General features: G+C 53.1%; 1 protein-coding gene across 2 annotated transcripts in view; it reads right to left on the bottom strand.

Moving 5' to 3' along the window:
* grid2ipb (glutamate receptor, ionotropic, delta 2 (Grid2) interacting protein, b) overlaps positions 1-13,623 on the bottom strand; it is a 250,484-nt gene that overhangs the window by 138,003 nt on the left and 98,858 nt on the right. The window lies entirely within an intron of this gene.

Raw genomic sequence — 13,623 nt, 5'->3', positions numbered from 1 at the left:
CTACAAAATACTCCTCAAGCCCGATGCCACCCCAGTCATTCATGCACCACGCCGGGTGCCGGCTCCTCTGAAGGATCGTTTAAAAGCGCAGCTGCAAGAGCTCCAAAGCCAGGGCATCATTTCAAGGGTCACGGACCCAACAGACTGGGTCAGCTCCATGGTCTGTGTGAAGAAGCCCTCAGGCGAAATACAAATCTGCATCGATTCCAAGACCTCAATCGCAACATCATGAGGGAGCACTACCCGATCCTGAAGCGGGAAGTATTAACCTCTGAGATGGCACACGCCAAATTCTTTGCCAAGCTGGACGCCTCACGTGGTTTCTTGTAGATACAACTGGACGACTCCAGCAGGAAGCTCTGCATGTTTAACACTCCGTTCGGCAGGCACTGTTACAACCGCATGCCTTTTGGTATCATTTCAGCCTCCGAAGTCCTTCACCGCATAATGGAGCAAATGATGGAGGGCATCGAGGGTGTGCGAGTCTACGTGGATGACGTGATAATCTGGTCCACGACCCACGAAGAGCACATAGATCAGCTCAAACAGGTCTTTAAAAGGGTCCACAAGAATGGCCTCAAGCTAAACAGGACCAAATGCTCATTTGGTCTGTCATCAATCAAATTTCTGGGTGACTAAATATCCCAGCAGGGTGTGCAACCTGATTCCAACAAAGTAATGGCAATCAATGCCATGAAGACCCCAGAAGATAAAAAGGCGGTACTACGCTTCCTGGGGATGGTGAATTTTCTGAGAAAATTCATTCCTAACATGGCATTCACACCACAGCCCTCCGGCATCTAGTAAAAAAGACCACAGTATTCCAGTGGACACCAGCACATCAAGCCGAGTGGATGGAGCTCAAGGCAAAGCTCACCACGGCCCCAGTCTTGGCGTTCTTTGACCCGACCAAGGAAAGGAAAATATCCACGGACGTAAGCCAGGACGGCATTGGTGCGGTGCTCTTCCAGAAAGATGACTCCTCATCCTGGGCTCCAGTGGCATATGCATCCAGGGCCATGACTCCGACTGAGCAAAGGTACACACAGATTGAAAAGGAGTGCCTGGGTCTCCTAACAGGAATCGTTAAATTCCACTGTTACGTATACGGTGTGCCAAAGTTCACAGTGGAAACAGACCACAGACCCTTAGTCCACATCATCCAGAAGGATTTAAATGACATGACGCCTCGGCTACAGCGCATTCTTCTGCGACTCCGCCGATATGATTTCGACCTTGTCTACACACCGGGCAAGGAGCTGATAACTGCGGATGCCCTATCCAGATCCATCACCAGGGCCTGCGAACATGTAGACTTCATTCGCCAAATTGAGGCATAGGTGCAGATGTGTGCCAGCAACCTCCCGGCCACTGATGTCGTCCAGATAGGAGCAGAAACTGCCAAAGACCCTCTGCTGCAAAGGGTAATGCACCACCTCGCAAATGGGTGGCGCAAGGGGCAATGCCCCCAGTTTGTTAATGTCAAAGATGATTTGACGGTTGTTGAAGGGATCATTCTGAAACTGGATCGAATTGTTATCCCCCACAGCATGCAGACCATGGTGCTCAAGCAGATCCATGAGGGTCACCTTGGAGTCGAGAAATGCCGACGCAGTGCTCGACAGGCAGTTTACTGGCCTGGGATCTCCAACATGATCCTCAATTGCACCACATGCCAGAGATTTGTGGTAGTCACCACTGTTGTATTATATTGTATATACTGCACTGCATACGAGGGTATTACGGTAAGGCCCCTGTACTACAGGTACGGGGGTAGATCCCTGCCTGCTGGCTCCGCCCAGTAGGCAGAGTATAAATGTGTGTGCTCTCCGAACTGCAGCCATTTCGGCAGCAGCTGTAGGAGGCCACACATCTCTGTGTAATAAAGCCTCGATTACTCTCTACTCTCATCTCGTCGTAATTGATAGTGCTTCAATTTATTACACAGAGATTTTACAAAGATGGATCTCCGCATCAAGCCGGCTCGCCTGCAGCTGCATCCTCAAGCAGACAACGCCAAAAAGGACTTCGCACATTGGCTAGTTTGCTTTAAAGCATACATCGGATCTGCGACAGACCCAATCCCAGAAGCACAAAAGCTCCAGATTCTGTACACGCGGCTGAGCTCCGATGTCTTTCCCCTCATCCAGGACGCGCCTACCTACGCAGAGGCCATGGCGCTACTGAAGGAGAATTACGCTCAGCAGACCAACAAGATCTACGCCAGGCACCTCCTGTCCACGCGGCACCAACTTCCCGGTGAGTCTGTGGAAGATATCTGACGTGCCCTGCTCGCCCTTCTGAGAGACTGTGATTGCCAGGCCGTTTCGGCCGCTGAACATTCAAACCTGCTAATGAGAGACGCGTTCATACGGGCATAGGGCCGGCCTTCATCCGCCAGCGCCTCTTAGAAGGGGCTACGTTTGACCTCGCGGCAACCAAGAAACTAGCGCTCTCGCTCACAGTCGCCTCACGCAACGTACAGGCGTATGCCCCCGACCGCACGGCCCACCCCTCCTGGGCATCGTGGACCCCGCCAGCAGCCACCCCATCGTGGACCCCATCAGCGTCTGCCCCCAGCCAACCCCACGCCTGCACCGCGCGGCAGCCAACCAATCCCGTGGGACCCAAGTGCTACTTCTGCGGACAGACCAAACACCCCCGGCAGCGCTACCCGGCGCGGGGCACGCTCTGCAAAGCCTGCGGCAAGAAAGCACATTTCGCTGCAGCGTGCCAGGCCCGCTCAATCGCCGCTATTGTCCCTGCACCCCCAGCGTGCGGCCAGTGGGCGCCGCTATCTTCCTCACCTCAGACTACATGCGGCCCATGGGCGGCGCCATCTTGCTCCCCTCACAACCATTGGGTGGAGCCATCTTGCCTGCCCCAGGACATGGGCGGCCCGTGGGCACTGCCATCTTCCCCGCTTCAGGACCCCTGCCCGTCGGGCACCTCATCGGGCCGCTCATCGCCTGCAACCGCCTCCGACCAGCCGCGTCTCGCCTCCGTCATGATCGTACAGTCCCAACTGCACAACCTCGCGACCGCGTCGACAAAGGTGAAGGTCGACGGGCATGAGATATCCTGCCTTCTGGACTCCGGGAGCACTGAGAGCTTCATCCACCCCGATACGGTAAGGCGCTGCTCCCCCGTGGTACACCCCATTAACCAAAGAATCTCCCTGGCCTCCGGATCCCACTCCGTGGCGATCCGGGGGTACTGCATTGCCACCCTCACCATCCAGGGCGTAGAGTTCAGCGGCATCTGACTCTACGTCCTCCCCAACCTCTGCGCTGCCCTGCTACTCGGCCTGGACTTCCAGTGCAACCACCAGAGCCTAACCCTGAAATTTAGCGGGCCCTTACCACCCCTCACTGTATGCGGCCTCACGACCCTTAAGGTCGACCTGCCTTCTCTGTTTGCAAACCTCACCCCGGATTGCAAACTCGTTGCCACCAGGAGCAGATGGTACAGCGCCCAGGACAGGACATTCATCAGGTCTGAGGTCCAGCGGCTGCTGCAGGAAGGTATCATCGAGGCCAGCAACAGCCCCTGGAGAGCCCAAGTGGTAGTGGTGAAAACGGGGGAGAAAAACAGGGTGGTCGTTGACTACAGTCAGACCATCAATCGGTACACGCAGCTCGACGCGTACCCCCTCCCACGCATATCTGATATGGTCAATCAGATTGCACAGTACCGGGTCTTCTCGACAGTGGACCTGAAATCTGCCTACCACCAGCTCCCCATTCGCAAGGCGGACTGCCCGTACACCGCGTTTGAAGCGGACGGCCGCCTTTACCATTTCCTTACGGTTCCCTTCGGTGTCACTAACGGGGTCTCGGTCTTCCAACGGGAGATGGACCGAATGGTTGACCGGTACGGACTGCGGGCCAATTTTCCGTACATGGATAACATCACCATCTGCGGCCATGACCAGCAGGACTACGACGCTAACCTGTCCAAATTTCTCCACACCGCCAAACTCCTCAACCTAACCTACAAGGAGAAGTGTGTGTTCAGCACGAACCGATTAGCCATCCTCAGCTATGTGGTTCAGAGCGGGGTTCTAGGGCCCGACCCCAATAGCATGCGCCCCCTCATGGATCACCCCCTTCCCCACTGCCCCACAGCCCCCAAACGATGCCTGGGGTTCTTTCCGTACTACACCCAGTGGGTCCCTAACTATGCGGACAAGGCCCGCCCACTCATCCACTCCACCGGTCTCCCACTGACGGCCGAGGCTCACCAGGCCTTCAACTGCATCAAGGCCGACATCGCCAAGGCCGCGATGCACGCGGTGGATGAGACGCTCCCCTTCCAAGTCGAGAGCGATGCATCAGACGTCGCTCTGGCCGCCACCCTCAACCAGGCAGGCAGGCCCGTGGCATTATTTTCCCACACCCTCCACGCCTCCGAAAATCAGCACTCCTCCGTCGAAAAGGAGGCCCAAGCTATCGTTGAAGCTGTGCGGCACTGGAGGCATTACCTAGCCGGCAGGAGGTTCACTCTCCTCACAGACCAACGGTCGGTTGCCTTCATGTTTAACAACACACAGCGGGGTAAGATCAAAAATGATAAGATCTTGCGGTGGAGGATTGAGCTCTCCACCTTTAATTACGAGATTTTGTATTGCCCCGGTAAGCTCAACGAGCCCCCCGATGCCCTGTCCCGAGGTACATGTGCCAGCGCACAAGTGGACCGACTCCGGACCCTGCACGACGATCTCCGTCACCCAGGGGTCACCCGCTTTTATCACTTCATAAAGGCCCGCAATCTGCCCTACTCCATCGAGGAAGTCAGGGCTGTCACCAGAGTGTGCCAGGTCTGCGCAGAGTGTAAACCGCACTTCTACCGGCCAGACCGTGCGCGCCTGGTGAAGGCCTCCCACCCCTTTGAACGCCTCAGCGTGGACTTCAAAGGGCCCCTCCCCTCCACCGACCGCAACACGTATTTTCTCAATGTGGTCGACGAATATTCCAGATTCCACTTCGCCATCCCATGCCCCGATATGACGTCTGCCACCGTCATCAAAGCCCACAACACCACCTTCGCTCTGTTCGGTTTCCCCGCCTATGTCCACAGCGACCGGGGATCCTCATTTATGAATGATGAGCTACGCCAGTACCTGCTCAACAGGGGCATTGCCTCGAGCAGGACGACCAGCTACAACCCCTGGGGAAACAGGCAGGTGGAGCGGGAGAATGGGATGGTCTGGATGGCCGTCCGGCTGGCCCCATGGTCCAGAAAACTCCCGGCCTCCCGCTGGCAGGAGGTCCTCCCCGACGCACTTCACTCCATTTGGTCGCTCCTGTGCACGGCGACCAACGAAACCCCCCATGAACGTCTCTTCGCCTTCCCCAGGAAGTCCACCTCCAGGGTTTCGCTCCCAATGTGGCTGGCAGCTCCAGGACCCGTTCTCCTCCGCAAGCACGTGCGGCTCCACAAGGCGGACCCGTTGGTTGAGAGGGTACAGCTACTCCACGCAAACTCGCAGTATGCCTACGTAGTGTACCACGATGGCTGCCAAGACACAGTCTCCCTCAGGGACCTGGCACCAGCTGGGTCCCCGCAGCACCCCCCCCCTCTGCCCCGGTGCCACCCTCCCTTCCCCCAGCGCACCCCACAACAGCCCCCGCTCCAGGACAATCCGTCCTCCCCTTGGTCCCACTCGAGGATGAAGAGGATGTCAACACGCTCCCGGAGTCACTGACGACCGAGCCGACGCCTGACTTGCCACCAGCACTGCGGCGCTCTCAACGATGGATCAAGGTGCCCGACCGTCTAAATTTGTAACCTTCTCTGAAATTTTAATGACAACCTGTAGGTAAATAGTTTTCCACCACCCCCACTGGACTCATTTTTAACAGGGGGTGAATGTGGTCGTCACCACTGTTGTATTATATTGTATATACTGCACTGCATACGAGGGTATTATGGTAAGGCCCCTGTACTACAGGTACGGGGATAGATCCCTGCCTGCTGGCTCCGCCCAGTAGGCAGAGTATAAATGTGTTTGCTCTCCGAACTGCAGCCATTTCGGCAGCAGCTGTAGGAGGCCACACATCTCTGTGTAATAAAGCCATGATTACTCTCTACTCTCGTCTCGTCGTAATTGATAGTGCATCAAGATTCCAACCATCTCAGCCCAAGGAGACGCTCCAACAACATGAGCTTGCAACCTCTCCGTGGTCCAAGGTGGGAATAGACCTCTTTCACGCAATTGGGCGTGACTATGTACTTCTGATCGATTACTTTTCGAACTACCCAGTAGTTGTGAAGCTGTCGGACCTCATGTCAAAATCAGTCATCAAGGCCTGCAAGGAGACGTTTGCCAGGCACGGTATACCACTCACAGTGATAAGCGACAACGGTCCATGTTTCCACAGCCAAGAGTGGTCCAACTTTGCACAATCCTACCACTTCAAACATGTCACATCCAGTCCCCATTACCTGCAGTCAAACGGGAAGGTGGAAAAAGGGGTCCACATTGTCAAGCAGCTGCTATGCAAGGCTGCAGACTCTGCATCTGATTTTAACCTTGCACTGTTGGCATACAGGGCAACCCCTCTGTCGACTGGTCTGTCTCCGGCTCAACTACTCATGAATCGCACCTTACGGACAACTGTTCCAGCCATCCACGTTCCAGACCTTGATCACCTCACGGTGCTATGAAAAGTGCAGCGACTCAGGGACCAGCAGAAGACCACGTATGATGCTCATCTCACTGATTTGCCTGTGCTGGCTCCAGAAGATGTTGTTCGCATCAAGCTGCCTGAGGGAGGTTGGTCAGCCCCAGCTGTTGTACGACAGGCTGTCCCCAGGTCTTCCATTGTTTTCATGGCTGATGGCTCCATTCTCAGGCGCAACATAAGGGCACTGCGCAAAGTTGCCTGCCCACCACCACCTGACCACACCCCTCTGTCATAATATACACCAGTATATCATGGTTCAGATACACACACACACTGATGGACACACAGCAAGACCAATCAACACACACAACACCACAGCCAATCACCAGTTAGAGCACACACATAAAACAGGGGGCATCAGAGTTCCCTCCCATTCGGGATGCAGCCTCCTACAAGGGCAGAGCTTACAGCACAGATCCTCACCATGTGCTGAGTGCATAGACTGGTTCGGACAGGCATAGGTCTTTAGTTTAATCTAACATTGTGTTAACCCACAGTGAAAGTATGTTCAACAGTTTCTAACTTAATAAAATAGTGTTGCACTATTTTAAGTGTTGGTGGCCTGTATGTGTTCCACGGATCCAGAGCACCCAACACATCATGATACCAGGAGTTGAGGGATGTTAGAACTTCTTAGACCTACCTGCAAGTGATCTGCCTTCCACCAGCATACAGTCATCTTGCAACATGGACGCCGCCGCCGCTCCGCATCACCGGTAACCTGGGGGCCAACTGGAAGATATTCAAACAACGCTTCCAGCTCTACCTGGGAGCCACAGACCGAGAAGATGCCTCGGACACCAGGAAGATCGCTCTCTTCCTATCCACGGCCGGGGAACATGCCATCCACATTTTCAATTCTCTCACCTTTGCTGATGATGAAGATAAATCAAAATTCAAGACGGTCCTCCTCAAGTTTGACACTCACTGCAACATGAGACCTGCGAATGAAAGTTTCGAGCGCTATGTATTCCAACAGCGTTTGCAGGGTAAGGATGAACCTTTCCAGTCCTTTCTCACCCACCTCCGCATCCTTGCGCAGTCCTGTAATTACAGGCGCACCTCCGACTCCATGATACGCGACCAGATAGTTTTTGGTGTTCAGTTGGACCCCCTACGCCAGCAGCTCCACAAGGTAAAGCAGCTCACCCTAGCGACCGCCATAGAGACCTGCGTGCTACACGAACACGCCACTAGTCGGTATTCCCACATCTAAGCGGCTGAAACGGCGCGGCAAGGTCCCCACGAGGCAGAACGGGTCCAAGCAATCGAGCAACTCCAGGGCCTGAGCCTGGATGAGGGCGGCCATTTTGCGCGCTTTTCGTGGACTCCCACGCTTGTGCGCACTGAACGAGGGGACGGCGACGTCGACGAACGTACTGCGCAGGCACGCACCACGTACGGCCGCACCGCGCATGCGTGGTGGCGCAGCGAACATACTGACGCTACAACGTGCGGCAACTGTGGCTGCACCCATTTAAAGCGGCAATGCCCTGCCAAATCCCGACAATGCCTGAGATGTGGCAAACTTGGCCACTATGCTGCTTTATGCAGATCAGATCGGTCTGCCAATTCGTATCGCTCCGGCCAGCCTCGCAGGAATGTCCGGGGCATTCAACACACGGTCACAGAGTCCGATGCGGACCTACTACCCGATATTGACACCGAGGACCCGAAGGCGCCTTTTCTAGTCGGTATCGGGGACCCGAAGGCGCCTTTTCTAGTCAGTATCGTTACAAAAAACAGGGTGTCCCCGAAGCAAAGAATCCAGCCTCTATCGGTATACAGCATCGATCCAGACGATGAGTGGTGTGCCACCCTTACGGTCAACCGGTCCCAAATACGATTCCGCCTGGACACTGGTGCCTCCCCAATCTCATTGCACGGTCTGACCTTCAAAGCCTTCGTGTCAAACCAGCCATCCTCCCATCAGCCTGCCAGCTATTAGATTATAATGGCAATGCCATTACTGCCAGCGGCTCGTGTCAACTTGAAGTGACGCACAGGTCACGAAAAGCCATCCTTCCCTTTGAAATCGTGGGCTCCTCGAAAGCCTCCCTGCTTGGCGTGCAGGCATGCAAGCTGTTGAACCTAGTTCAGAGAGTTCACTCTCTCTCTCCTGCTGACGCGTCTGCCTTTCAGGACACCGACTTCAGGGCGCAGCTCGACGCCATTATCAACCAGTACCACAATGTCTTCGAGGGCATGGGCACGCTCCCAAACACCTACAAGATTTTATTAAAACCGAATACCACGCCTGTGGTGCACGCACCTCGCAGGGTCCCAGCACCCCTTAAGGACCGCCTCAAGCAGCAGCTGCAGGAACTCTAGAACCAAGGAGTGATTTCCAGAGTCACGGAACCGACCGACTGGGTCAGTTCCATGGCATGTGTAAAAAAGCCTTCCGGCGAATTGAGAATTTGCATTGATCCCAAGATTCTAAATCGCAATATCATGAGGGAGCATTATCCAATTCCCAAGCATGAAGAGCTCACAGGTGAGATGGCTCGCGCCAAGCTCTTCACCAAACTCAATGCCTCAAAAGGATTCTGGCAAATTCAGCTCAATAAATCCAGCAGCAAACTTTGCACATTTAATACCCCCTTTGGCAGATATTGTTACAACAGGATGCCGTTCGGGATCATATCTGCATCAGAAGTGTTCCATAGGATTATGGAACAAATTATGGAAGGCATTGAAGGTGTTCGCGTCTATGTCGATGACAATCATTTGGAGCACGTTAGTCGCCTCCAGCGGGTATTCAGACGTATACATGAACATGGCCTCCGCCTCAACAGGACCAAATGCTCTTTTGGTCAGACGGAACTCAAGTTCCTCGGGGACCACATCTCCCAATTGGGTGTGCAGCCGGATGCAGACAAGGTAGCTGCCATCACAGCTATGAAAACACCAGAGGATAAGAAGGCGGTCCTCCGATTTCTGGGCATGGTCAATTTTTTAGGGAAATTTATCCCTAACCTCGCCTCTCATACCACGGCTCTCAGGAACCTGGTCAAGAAGACGACAGACTTCCAATGGCTCCCTGCCCACGAGCGCGAATGGAGAGAACTCAAAGCAAAACTCACCAGGGCCCCGGTCTTAGCTTTCTTTGATCCAGCAAAGGAGACCAAAATTTCGACCGATGCCAGTCAATCCGGCATTAAGGCAGTGCTCCTTCAACGTGATGAGGCCTCACCATGGGCCCCCGTTGCATATGCGTCACGTGCGATGACCCCCACGGAGCAGCGCTACGTGCAGATAGAAAAGGAGTGCCTGGGCCTTCTGACCGGTGTGGTTAAGTTTCACGATTATGTCTACGGACTTCCTCAATTCACCGTCGAGACCGACCATCGCCCGCTGGTCAATATAATACAGAAAGACTTGAATGATATGCAGCCTCGCCTCCAGCGTATTCTTCTCAAGCTCCGGCGATATGACTTCCAGCTGGTATACACCCCAGGCAAAGACCTCATCATTGCTGATGCTCTCTCCAGGGCAGTCAACACTCCATGTCACCCAGCGGGATTTGTCTGCCAGGTTGCCGCCCATGTGGCATTCGCGGCCTCCAATCTACCTGCCACGGATGAACGCCTTGTCCAAATTTGCCGCGAGACGGCAGCTGACCCCTTGCTACAGCGTGTCATGCGCCACCTAATGGATGGGTGGCTCAAGGGCCAATGCCCTCAGTTCTATAATGTCAGAGATGATCTGGCGGTAGTAGACGGGGTTCTTCAGAAACTGGACCACATTGTCATCCCACATAGCATGCGCCAACTTGTCCTGGAACAACTACACGAGGCCCACCTTGGCGTGGAAAAGTGCCGCCGACGGGCCCGAGAGGCAGTGTACTGTCCCGGCATTAATGAGGACATAGCCAACACAGTGCTCAACTGCCCCACCTGTCAGCGCTTCCAGCCAGCCCAACCACGTGAGACCCTGCAGCCCCATGAGTTGGTCACGTCACCATGGACCAAGGTGGGCATCGACCTGTTCCACGCGCTGGGTAGAGACGATGTCCTGATCGTGGACTACTTTTTGAATTACCCGGAGGTGATACGGTTGCACGACATCACCTCGTCTGCCGTCATTCGTGCATGTAAAGAAACATTTTCTCAACACGGCATCCCGCTCACAGTTATGTCGGACAATGGCCCCTGCTTCGCCAGCCAGGAATGGTCCAACTTTGCCAGGCGGTACAATTTTGCCCATGTGACATCCAGTCCCCTGTATCCCCAATCCAACGGCAAAGCGGAGAAGTGAGTACATATAGTCAAACGGCTCCTATGCAAGGCTGCCGATGCTGGGTCCGATTTCTACCTTGCCTTGCTGGCCTATCGCTCCGCCCCCACTGTCCACTGGCCTGTCGCCAGCCCAGTGACTCATGGGTCATACCCCGAGGACGACGGTGCCGTCCATCCATGTCCCAGACCTCGACCATGCTTCGGTCCTTCGCCGGATGCAGCTGTCTCGTGCAAAGCACAAGGCGGCTCATGACTCCCGTGCAGCTGATCTCCCTGCTCTGGCTCCAGATGACAATGTCCGCGTCCATCTTCCGGATGGGGGCTGGTCTGCAACCGCTGTTGTCCTTCGGCAGGTGGCCCCCCGCTCGTTCCTGGTTCGTCTACCGGATGGCTCTATTCTGCGCCGCAATCAACGCGCCCTTCATCTCGTTCCACGCTCGCCACGTGATCCTCCACTGTCGCCTCGCCCTCCTACTGTCCCTGCCATGGACCATGCAGAGCTCCCTGTCACTCTGCATCCCCCTGACTCTGACGCAGTCCAGCCCGCTCCTGAACCGGCGGTTCTCGACCCACCCTTGAGGCGGTCAACCAGAATTCGTCACCCACCCCAGAGACATAATTTATGAACTTTGCGGACTTATAGACTCTCTGAATTGTTTTGTTCCTTTGTTTGATCATTTCCCTGGTTTGTATATAGTGTTGATCTCGTTATTCTTGTTGCATACTGCTTCTCTGCACCAGGCACCTTCCCATGTAAATAGCTTAGTTCTCATGTACATAGTCCTGTAAATATGTCTTCGCACCCCACACGTTGTTAGGAACATTCTCACCATACATTATTTATTGCCACACACATACATTCTTTCATAAAAGGTGGGGGGATGTCATGATATACACCAGTATATCATGGTGCAGATACACACACACTGATGGACACACAGCAAGACCAATCAACACACACAACACCGCAGCCAATCACCAGTTAGAGCACACTCACTATAAGACAGGGGGCATCAGAGTTCCTGCTCATTCGGGATGCAGCCTCCTACAAGGAGAGAGCTTACAGCTTACAGCACAGATCTTCACCATGTGCTGAGTGCATAGACTGGTTTGGACAGTCATAGGTCTTTAGTTTAATCTAACATTGTGTTAACCTACAGTGAAAGGATGTTCAACAGTTTCTAACTTAATAAAATAGTGTTGCACTATTTTAAGTGTTGGTGGCCTGTATGTGTTCCACGGATCCAGAGCACCCAACACATCACCCTCCGTATGTCGAGACGCCTCCTCTGGACATTTCAAACCATGAGCCCGCCAATCTGGCAGCAATCCCGCCTGTCGAGATGCCGGCGTTCCCTCTGCCACCTCTGAGGTGGTCGACAAGAATCCGTCACCCACCACAAAGACTGGATTTATAGACTGTGTAAATTCTGTTCACCTTGTTTTGTATATGCACGATAGACACCTTCCCATGTATATATGTTCACTCACTCACCATTTTGCACATAGTCACACATGTTAACACAAGCACACAGCCACAAGCAGCCAAAATTTATTTTATAAAGGGGAGATGTCATAATATGCACACATGTTCATAATGAGATACAGACAGGCAGTGATGGACATACACAGGAACCAATCATCACACAGAATACAGAACAACCAATCACCAGACAGGACACTACAGGGTACATTACCAGTATAAAACACACGAGGCAGGAAGGTTAGCAAGCTTAGATTAATAGAGTGTCGACCCACAGTGAACTGTGTACATTACTCGGCAAGTTCAATAAAGCAGTGTTGAACCATCTACAGCGTTGGAAGCCTGTTTTCAAGTGATACTGCATCGAGTTGCAGTCAGTGTTAATCCAACATATATAACATCAGACAATAGCACTTTTAATCCTCCAAATGTCAGCAGGCGTGCATCCGATCCACACTTGTCCCCTCCGATTGAAATATCACGTGAGTGTGCAATGGTGTCGGGATGCGCACTCGACATCTTTACGTGCGATTTCATGCGCTTCCAGGTCGGGTGTGCCCGCCCTTGCAACGTAAAATTCTGCCCATTGGCTGTAAAGAGATTTGGGAAGTCCTGACATTGTGAGAAACTTCCTTCCTACCTAACAGCATTCACGCATACATCCAAACATTGAATATAAACATATTTTAAATACTTGCCCTTTTTCTGCCCACCAGGCCTCATATATTGGCCATTTGGGAGAAAAATCTGTTCAAACATAAGAACTAAACTCATTAATTATATCCACCATAACAACCTGGTCAAGCAACTCTCAAGAAACTCTAAAGTGCATTTGTAAAATGGTAAGTGACAGACAAATATTGTCCAGCAGAAGGTGCTATCAGGCAGCAAACAGTGAAAAAAATACTCCACATCTACTGTCATATTTTATAGATACTTGAAAGCAGGACATTCTCACACCAAACAGAATTCTGTTTCCAGACATCATTAAATTATGTCGCTAACACAGGAGGGGAATGTAGGTAGAGAGACACGTGACCTTTCATAAAGATCTCAGCTCTTTTAGTCTCAGTGCCTCAGAATCTTTAATAAAGATGAGTATGCAGGACTTTGTGCAAGAGAAGAGTTGGACAGCAGGATAACCCCTGCATTTCTGTAAGAACAATAACTTTTCATTTAAACAGTCATGGTGTGGAGATGCCAGCATTGG

Source organism: Scyliorhinus torazame, chromosome 17, assembly GCF_047496885.1.
Source record: "Scyliorhinus torazame isolate Kashiwa2021f chromosome 17, sScyTor2.1, whole genome shotgun sequence".
Classification (NCBI taxonomy): Eukaryota; Metazoa; Chordata; class Chondrichthyes; order Carcharhiniformes; family Scyliorhinidae; genus Scyliorhinus; species Scyliorhinus torazame.
The sequence above is the reverse complement of the archived record's forward strand: the minus strand, read 5'-3'. Positions and strand labels throughout refer to the sequence as shown.